Source organism: Pempheris klunzingeri, chromosome 4, assembly GCF_042242105.1.
Source record: "Pempheris klunzingeri isolate RE-2024b chromosome 4, fPemKlu1.hap1, whole genome shotgun sequence".
Lineage (NCBI taxonomy): Eukaryota > Metazoa > Chordata > Actinopteri > Acropomatiformes > Pempheridae > Pempheris > Pempheris klunzingeri.
In genome coordinates this window covers 1,519,505-1,529,034 of record NC_092015.1, presented here as the reverse complement: position 1 = coordinate 1,529,034, position 9,530 = coordinate 1,519,505, and the positions used below count along the sequence as shown (strand labels likewise).

At 44.2% G+C, this 9,530-nt stretch overlaps 1 protein-coding gene across 1 annotated transcript in view; it reads left to right on the top strand.

Moving 5' to 3' along the window:
* timm50 (translocase of inner mitochondrial membrane 50 homolog (S. cerevisiae)) overlaps positions 1-390 on the top strand; it is a 38,586-nt gene extending 38,196 nt beyond the window's left edge. Inside the window, exon 11 of the mRNA XM_070828682.1 lies at positions 1-390. This exon is cut by the window's left edge and continues 1,388 nt beyond it. The gene's annotated coding sequence lies outside the window, so the exon portion shown is untranslated.
* The last annotated feature ends 9,140 nt before the right edge of the window (positions 391-9,530 follow it).

Genomic DNA, 9,530 nt, shown 5'->3' with positions numbered 1-9,530 from the left:
ATCCTTTCCATGATGCTGTCACACACTTAGAATAACACTCTGAGCCTGTCAGTGGATCAAACAAGCTCTTTTAGTGGACCTACTGTGATCAGGTGCAGTTGTCCCAAAGGATCACGTTGCAGCCATTGCAGCCCGTTTGGTGTCTGCTGGCTGAGGTGATCTACTGGACCAGTTCCAACACTTTTACTACCTACCAGTCACTCAGACTCATGTTTAAAAAAACAAACACCGGAGTTGCCCTTTAACTCCCTGAACGCTCATCCTTTCCTCTGAGGGGAACGACCATCTGAAAAGAGTGTTGGAGGCTCGGCTGCCGTTATGCTTCATGTGCTTGTTGAAGTGTCTGTGACTCGTGTTATGAATTCACCACCGACATCCTCAATAAAGGAGCCAAAGCAACATGTTGTGTGGATTTCATTGCGATTATATTTAAAGATACTGAACACGGCTTCCTGCTGCCGTCCTCTTTCTCTCCACTGGGTTTTAAATTCACATTCTTGTAAATTCAGCGTTATACTAATGAATTATAATCACACTTTTATTGCTGTCAGGTTACTTCAGTTTTTCCTTCGCTGTTTACAATTAGTGAATTTTAAGATTTCTTTTCCACTTGTTCAGGATGCTTCTGAAAAGTAACCAGATTTCTAAAATATTCCTCAAGTCAAACCTCCCAAGTCCACATGTCTGATCAGCTTCAATAAATAACCACTTTAATGGCTGAATAATCAATCCACTCTTCTTTCTTTGAGTACTTCAGGTTCCTATCACACATTTTGAAGGAGAACTCCAGGATTTGAGAGTCTGAGCCTTATTTTTTCGCATATTTTGGCATCTTAATGACATGTATGTACTTTTTGTTTAATCACAAACAGCCGTCCTATCGCTCTCTTCAAAGTCACCAAACTCCATTGACGAAAACACTGATTTTACATGTGAGTTGCTGGTCTACTGCTGCCTCGATCAGTTAGTTTGCTTGTGTTATTGAGAGAGCAGTAGCAATAAAACAGCTGTTATATCGCTCTCTGCAAACACACCAGACTCCATTGAGAAAACCAGCAATTTTACACTGTTTGTGTTAGTGTGTTTAAAAGGGTTAACTTGGATCCAACACAATATTTGTGTAACGCAAATTAAATGATCAGCAGCAGCTCCTGTGTCCTGTTCTCTAAAATCAGTGTTTTAGTGAATGTAGTCTGGTGTGTGTGCAGAGAGCGATAGAACGGCTGTTTGTGGTTAAACCAAAAGGATCTTCCAGGTCTCTCTCTGTAGGGATCCTTTCCATGATGCTGACACACACTTAGAATGACAACCAGATCCCAGTGAGGATTTATCAGCTTTTGTACATTTGTGCAACCACGAACAGCTGTTATGTCGCTCTCTTCAAACGCACCAGACTCCATTGAGGAAAACAGTAATTTTACAGCGTAAAACAAAGCAGATGCTGGGCCATGGCTGCTTTGCTAGTTTGCTTGTCTTATTGTATGTTACACAAGTATCATGTTGGATCTGAACAAACCCTTTAAAACACTAAAATCACACAATAAACTTATAGGTCAAGACAGCAGTAGACCAGCAACTAGCAGGTAAAATCGGTGTTTTAGTGAATGTAGTCTGGTGTGTCTGCAGAGAGCGATATAACGGCTGTTTGTGGTTAAACCAAAAGGATCTTCCAGGTCTCTCTCTGTAGGGATCCTTTCCATAATGACCATAATAGACCTGTAAGACCCTTTTTGTTTAACCACAAACAGCTGTTATATCACTCTCTTGAGAGCCACCAGACTCCATTCACAAAAGCAGTAATTTTAAACAGGAGTTGCTGGTCAACTGCTGCCTCCATTGGTTAGTTTGTTTGTATTATTGTGTGACTGTGGTGATTTAAAGGGTTAGTTAAGATCCAACCTAATATATGTTTAACAAACAAACTAATTGATGGAGGCAGCAGCAGACCAGCAGCTCCTGTGTCCTGTTCTCTAAAATCGGTGTTTTAGTGAATGTAGTCTGGTTTGTGTGCAGAGAGCGATATAACGGCTGTTTGTGGTTAAACCAAAAGGATCTTCCAGGTCTCTCTCTGTAGGGATCCTTTCCATGATGCTGTCACACACTTGGAATAACACTCTGAGCCTGTCAGTGGATCAAACAAGCTCTTTTAGTGGACCTACTAAAGGTGAACCGAGTTTAAGCATCATATGAGCGAGGTTCCGTCTGTATGAAGTAGATTTCAGTGTTTGGTCTTCATCCATGTGTCAAAAACGTGTGAAAGCAGCTCAGAATACGTTCACCTCACTGGACAGGAATCTTTCACATTCTTGGATTTACAGCAGAAACCCTGCGGTGCCTCAAACCTGTAAATCTGTTATTCCTCTGCGCTCCCTGCTGGACTCCAGCGTCGCCACCTCCCGTCTTTAAATCCCATGAAGGTGTCGGGTCAATTAGCACCTCTGAAACGCCGAGGTCCCGCCTGGCCTCATTAGCCCGGCATGGAACCGAGTCCCTGTCCGGAGGGGATGATGGGAAATGATGCATCTTCCTTTTTGGCACAAATGTGGATCCCAGTTTGGAAACCTGCCGCTGCCAGAGAGAGAAGTAGATCCCTAATGAAGGCACGTTTATTAAAGTTTTAAAGGTTATTAACACAAATTCTGATGTAGGAAATTCAAATTGTGAGATTTTCTTTTTTAGGAATTTGACTTAATAGTTGATTATTTTGATTTTCTTTATCAAATCATTTCATTTCTACACGTTCAACATCAGGAAGTTTGAATTTAGCTTCATAATTTTGACCTTTTGATCATTTTTAACCTTTTTTAAGTCGTAAATTTTGACTTTTGTGTCTTAAAATTGTTCCTGAAGTTTAACTTTGAATCTTATTTATTGTGACTTGAGTCTGAACTTTTAACTTTGATCTCATAATTGTGCCTTAAATAGGTTTATTATTCATAACGTCTTCATTATTTATTTCACTTATGTCAGAATTTGTACTTTGTTTTCTTCCAATTTCTTCAAATTTAATCTTTTATTCACTCGTCACTTTGTTTTCACGTAGAAGTTTTTGCTTTGCGTTCCATCATTTGGTCTCTTAAAGCGAGAATATTGATCTGTTATAGTTTTTATTCTGAAAAATCGTCTCCAAGCAGTTTTTACCAACTTTATACACGTTTTTAAGCCTTAAAAATGTACGTTTAATGAGCTAAACGACTAAAGGCTGATTCTGACTGAAACGCTCCGCCCATTTTACCCAGGATGCATCAGGTGGTGACTTCTGACCGCCACGTATCCCAGAATGCTTTTCGCACCAACCAGCAAAAATATATATAAATATATTTAGTTTTATTGTAAATGTACATTTTATTGACCTGCCGAGTCCGAACTTGGCGTACAGCGCTTCCTCCGTCCGTCCTTTCAAATTAAAAGCCCTCTAGTGTTTCATACATGATCTATAAAGCTGTAAAGGATTTCACCAAATTTCAACAAGACTCCTGAAACTAAAGACTCTTCTCATCCGCTGACATTAAACAGAAGCAGCCCTAGTTTTACTTTAATCTTTTCCATGTTATCTTCTTATTTCTGCTTTCATTTTTAGGGGTTGTTTACCAGGGGTTGTCCTGGTTAAACGTGTGTGTTTAACCAGGACAACATGACTTCCTAAATTAGTTTACGCATAAGAGCGGGCATCACTTTAAAGGGAACACATCACACTAAGAGAAAAAGAGGAAAATATTCAACAACCCCTTCACATGAAGAGAAAATGCTTAAGAGTCGTGCCAACGCCGGGGCTGAAAATATAAAACAGATAGTAAAAACCTTCTGACAGCCTCATAAACTGAATTCTGGAGTCGACTTGTCTTTGTTACACAACCGAACAGAAGAGAAAAGTTTCCACTTGGCTCCGTTTTATTGCAAGTAAAATAAAGCCGTAATTAGAAATGTATTAATATAAATCCAGCACACGCTGAAAGATGTTTGGATTTTGCATTAATAAGATTTTAATCACACTTTTATTTAGACTTTTTAAATCTTTTGGCACGAACTTTTTCTGTTTGCATGATAAAGACATAAAGGGACATCTAAGAGTCTTTAAGCTAATTTCCTGTTTGCTGATGTGCTCTCAGTTTAAGCTGTAAACTGAATGAGGTTCTGCCTGCTGAGGTCCAAAGCCAGCAGATTAAAGGCCTTACATCCCGACAAACTGATCCACGCTGAGATCCTCGGCTGCTGTTATTTAGCTTTTATTTGTTGAGCCCCTGCTGGAGCGAAGGGAAAGCAGCTCAAGAGGGTTTTGGACGTAAACTGAGAACTTTTAAGAGGTTTTCATGGAGCCTCTTCAAAGCCACCAGACTCCATTGTAAAAACCAGTGATTTTACTGTTCAGAACACAGGAGTTGCTGCTCTTCTGCTGCCTCAGTCGATTAGTTTGTTCGTTAGTTTGTGTTACACACGTGTTGTAGCGAGGAGACAACAAGCTACCGAGAGGTTTTGGTATTCTGGTGCCGTAGACGACGTAATGATTTTATCTACACACGTGTAGAAAATGTGTCTTCTTCAGCACAGCAGGACGTTCATTTAGTAAATTATGGTCCATTTAGAGGAAGATACACCAGGAGGAGGGGGGAGGGGCTTTAGGGCGGGGCTACCTGCTCACTGACCAATCAGAGGCAGCCGTCATGGAACAGACATCACGCCGTTATCCCCATTTAAGTTACAGCAGGAAGTTAGCACAGAGCTAACAGGGAGTTAGCAAAGGGTTAACAGGATGTTAGCACAGAGCTAACAGGGAGTTAGCAGAGGGCTAACAGAGTGTTAGCACAGAGCTAACAGGGAGTTAGCAGAGGGGTAACAGGAAGTTAGCAGAGGGCTAACAGGGTGTTAGCAGAGGGTTAACAGGAAGTTAGCACAGGGCAACAGGGAGTTAGCAGAGAGGTAACATGAAGTTAGCACAGGGCTAACAGGGAATTAGCAGAGGGGTAACATGAAGTTAGCACAGGGCTAACAGGGAATTAGCAGAGGGGTAACAGGGAGTTAGCAGCGGGCTAACAGGGTGTTAGCAGAGGGGTAACAGGAAGTTAGCAGCGGGCTAACAGGGTGTTAGCAGAGGGGTAACAGGGAGTTAGCAGCGGGCTAACAGGGTGTTAGCAGAGGGGTAACAGGAAGTTAGCACAGGGCAACAGGGAGTTAGCGGAGGACTAACAGGAAGTTAGCACAGGGCTAACAGGGAGTTAACAGAGTGCTAACAGGAAGTTAGCACAGGGCTAACAAGGAGTTAGCGGAGGACTAACAGGGAGTTAACAGAGGGCTAACAGGAAGTTAACAGAGGGCTAACAGGAAGTTAACCGAGGACTAACAGGAAGTTAACAGAGGGCTAACAGGAAGTTAGCCAAGACTTCAGGCCTCCATATTCTGTGGGTTGAACAATGAAGAGGATCCTGGTTCTTTAACAACCAGGAAGTCGACCTTCTTTGGCCCCTGAGACGCCTGAAAGAACTTCCTGGTTGGTCTGCAGACACACGTCCTCCCTGCAGCTCTCAGTCAGGATGGTTAATAACACTCAGATGTTAAATGAGACATTGTGTTCGTGTGTCTCTAACGCCGCCGCCGTGAAGCCGCTCAGCGTTCCCGTCTGGCTCTAAATGTGGTTTCCTTCAGGGCGCTCTGTTTTAGGAGGTGTGATCCTGGGAACGCCGAGGATCTCTGCGGCTTTACGAGTCCGACCATTTACCCTCCGGCGGCTCTGCGCTGATTAGCTGTCAGATGCTAACAGATGCTAACGGCAGGCTAGCGGAGATGATTACACAATTTATATTTAGATCATCGAAACAACAATAAGATTAAAGGATCAGGATACCAAACAGGTGCTATTGATCATGGTGAAGTGAAGCAGGAACAGCTGTTTAGGAGGATCAAAGCAGCCAAACTCTGCCGCCAAGGTGAGGTGTGATGTCATCGAGGCCGGGTGAGTGTTCTGCAGCAGGTAAAGACTCAACACGTTCAGGCTCTGAAGAAGAAACTTAGTGCAGCAGGCTGAAGGCATGTTTATGTTTACTTCCTTTTAGGATCTGAAGACGTTCAGCAGAAACCAGGTGGGACCAGGTGGGACCAGGTGGGACCAGGTGGGACCATCTACAGGTACAGAGGAGTCCAGACAGAAGAGACTCAAATATGCACGAAAACAGGAAGTTAGGAGCAGAAAAATGGCGGCAGGAGCTGCGGACTGAGATATTAATGAGTCAATGGTGTCGTCACTGCTGACAGGTACAGACTGATACTAATCCATCATCAATACGATCAATGAGGCGATTGATTGGCCCCAAATATTTACTATATAAATATATATATAGATATAGATAGGTAGCGGAGCAGCCAATCAGCTTCCAGCTTTCAGCCAGAGGGGGCGGGACAACGACGGGCCATGATTGACAGGTATGTAAAATAAGTTGATCAAAGTTTGTGACGTTTATTGATCCACACACTCTCACACACACACACACACACACACACACACCCGTTTGTCTCGCTGCTGTCTGCGCATGTCCCCCCCTCCAACAGGTGTGAGTCTTGACGCCTCGCGGGCTGTTAACACGCATGTGTGAGCTGCTTCCCTGTTCACACCTGAGCAGAGTTTCCCACGGCCCAGTGTCACACACACACACACACACACACACACACACACACACACACACACACACACTCCCTCCCTCCCTCCCTCCCTCCCTCCTCCTCGCGCGGCACACGTCCTGCGTCCTCTCACCTGAACAAAAGCTCGTGCCGCCTGTTGTCGGACCGTTTGGACACGTGTTAGAGACAAAAGGTGACACACACACTCACACACTGAAACACACTCACACACACACACACACACACTGAAACACACTCACACACTCGAAGTAAAAACTACCCGAGTGAAAATAAAAACACCAAAATACTAAAAATGTTCTGCTAAACACAGTGCTGTAAATATCCTTTATGTAGACAGTACAGAGGAGGAAGAGGAGGAGGAGGAAGAGGAGAGGAGGGGGAGGAAGAAGAGAGGAGGAGGAAGAAGAGAGGAGAGGAGGGGGAGGAGGAAGGAGGAGGAAGAAGAGAGGAGGAGGAGGAAGAGAGGAGAGGAGGGGGAGGAGGAAGAAGAAAAGAGGGAGAAAGAAGAAGAAGAAGAAGAGGGAGAAGAGGAGAAAGGAGGAGGAGGTGGTCGAAGGGGGGGGGGGGGCAGATCGATAAGCAGATGGCGCGTGATCGAACATGTACAGACGGTCTTCCTGATGTGTGTGTGCGCGCACGCGTCCCCTCGTGCTCTCCGGGGAGCGGAGGCTGCACGCGCGGACATGAGCAGGTATCCTCCCAGTGTGTGAGGGAGGGGGAGGGGAGGGGGGGGTCACAGGTGGTCGCCTCACCTGTGAGACACACACACACACACACAGACACACGCGGGGACAATAGGAGGTTTGTGCCTCGTGCCGTGGGCGTGGCGGGGGGGGGGGGGTGTATTGGGGGGGGTAAAGTCAGGGCCAGCGGAGGCACGCGCTGCCCTCATTATAATGACAATGGAGGACGAGGAGGGTCGCGAGCGCCAACAACAAAAAAAGAAAAGAGCAACAGTTTGTCAGCATGAGGCCACACACACACACACACACACACACACACACACACACACACACACATACATACACACACACACACACATACATACACACACACACAGAGACACACACAGACACCAGAAATACTCATTAAGCAGTGTGTGTGTGTGTGTGTCTGTGTCTGTGTGTGTGTGTTATACAACTGGATTCTGATTATTGATCTAATTATTGATTATTTATCTAATTACTGCTGCTTTTACTCCATATTATCATTCATTTGTCCTCCATCCAGACTCCATTCAAAAAATGCCTAATTTAATTCCCTTGTGTATTTAAAATCAAGTGTTACCCAGACCAACGCCAGCTGTGATAAATAACAAAGTTCAGTGCAGAAACGTCACATGACTGAATGTTTGAGGTGATTTAGAGGCAGTTTCACCACCTGAGAGGACAAACAGGTTGATTTTACATCAGTGACATGTCGCTCAATATCGCCTGTTTATACTATGTAGTTCTGTTCTTAACAAACTACCTAAAACTCTGCATTATGTTTCTACACCAGACTCCATTCACAAAAACAGACTTTTTAACATCACAGATCAGGAGTCGCTGGTCTGCTGCCACCTTATAGGTCCGTTTGTTTGTGTTATTTAGTGACTTTAAAGGGTTAGTTCAGAAAGTTGTGCTCTGCGAGCTAAAAGTCCCATTTTTGTCAATGGAGTCTGGTGGTTAGCTGATAGACCGCCCTCAGCAGTCGGTCGGCTACACTGATCGATGAATCATCAATCAGTGGACATAGTTGATAAACTGCAAGTAACTGCTGAAAGTAATTGGGATTAAAAGATGGATTATTGTCTAATTACACAATAATTTGTGCAGCACCATTATTTACTGACATTTTAACACACGATTGTTGTTTTAGTGTTAAAATCTGAAGCTGTGTGTGTGTGTGTGTGTGTTATATAACTGGATTCTGATTATTGATCATTCATCTTTTTAAGGTAGCAGCTGGTGAAGATGAAGCTCATTTTTAATGACTGTCATCCAGGCTCTCGTCCAGCCAGCGTCCATTCAAAAAACGTCGAATTTAAACTGTGGGGTTTAATTAAACACAAGCTTTATCCAGACCGACTTGGGCGACGACAGGTAACGAAGCTCATTGCAGAAACGTCACGTGACTGAATGTTTGAGGTCATTTAGAAGCAGTTTCACCACCTGAGAGGATAAAAAAGCTGTTTTATTAATCTGTGAAATGTTGTTTAATTTCGCCTGTTTGTTTTATGGGATTCTGTTTTAACAAAATGTCCCAAACTCTGTGCTGAAATAACATAAATAGCAGAGAAATTACCCAGAAGTACCTCAGAGGTGGATTCAGGACGTGTGTGTTTAATCAAAGAGGAAGATGTGAAGCCTCCTCTTCCTCCTCTTCCTCCTCTTCCTCACTGAGGTTATTAATGTCTCTGAGTTTCTAATGATCTTTTGAATGAAATGAGCTTCATGTTAATGACATCAGAGCAGCCTGAAGGTGGAGTAGAGGGAAGGAGGGGGGGTCATTATCATACAGCTGGGACCCCCAACACACACACACACACACACACACACTCTCACACACACACTCTCACACACACACACACACACACTCTCACACACACACACTCTCACACACTCTCACACACACACACACACTCACTCATTTAAAATGTATCTGACGTCTCCAGATGAAACCCTCCTCTCTCCCCTTGAAGAGCATTAATTGTTCGCGTTGGGGGCGTCAGAAACACGTCCTCCTGAGCGCGTGTGTGTAAGGTAGGCGTGCCAGCCCCTCCACCCCCCCACCCCAACCCCCCCTTATCAGATCGGCACGCGACACGAGGAAGCAAACAGAGAGGAGGAGAAAATAAGAGTGACATTCATCATATTGATTGTAATACTCCTTTAATGTCTCCTCTCACTGCTGCTGGT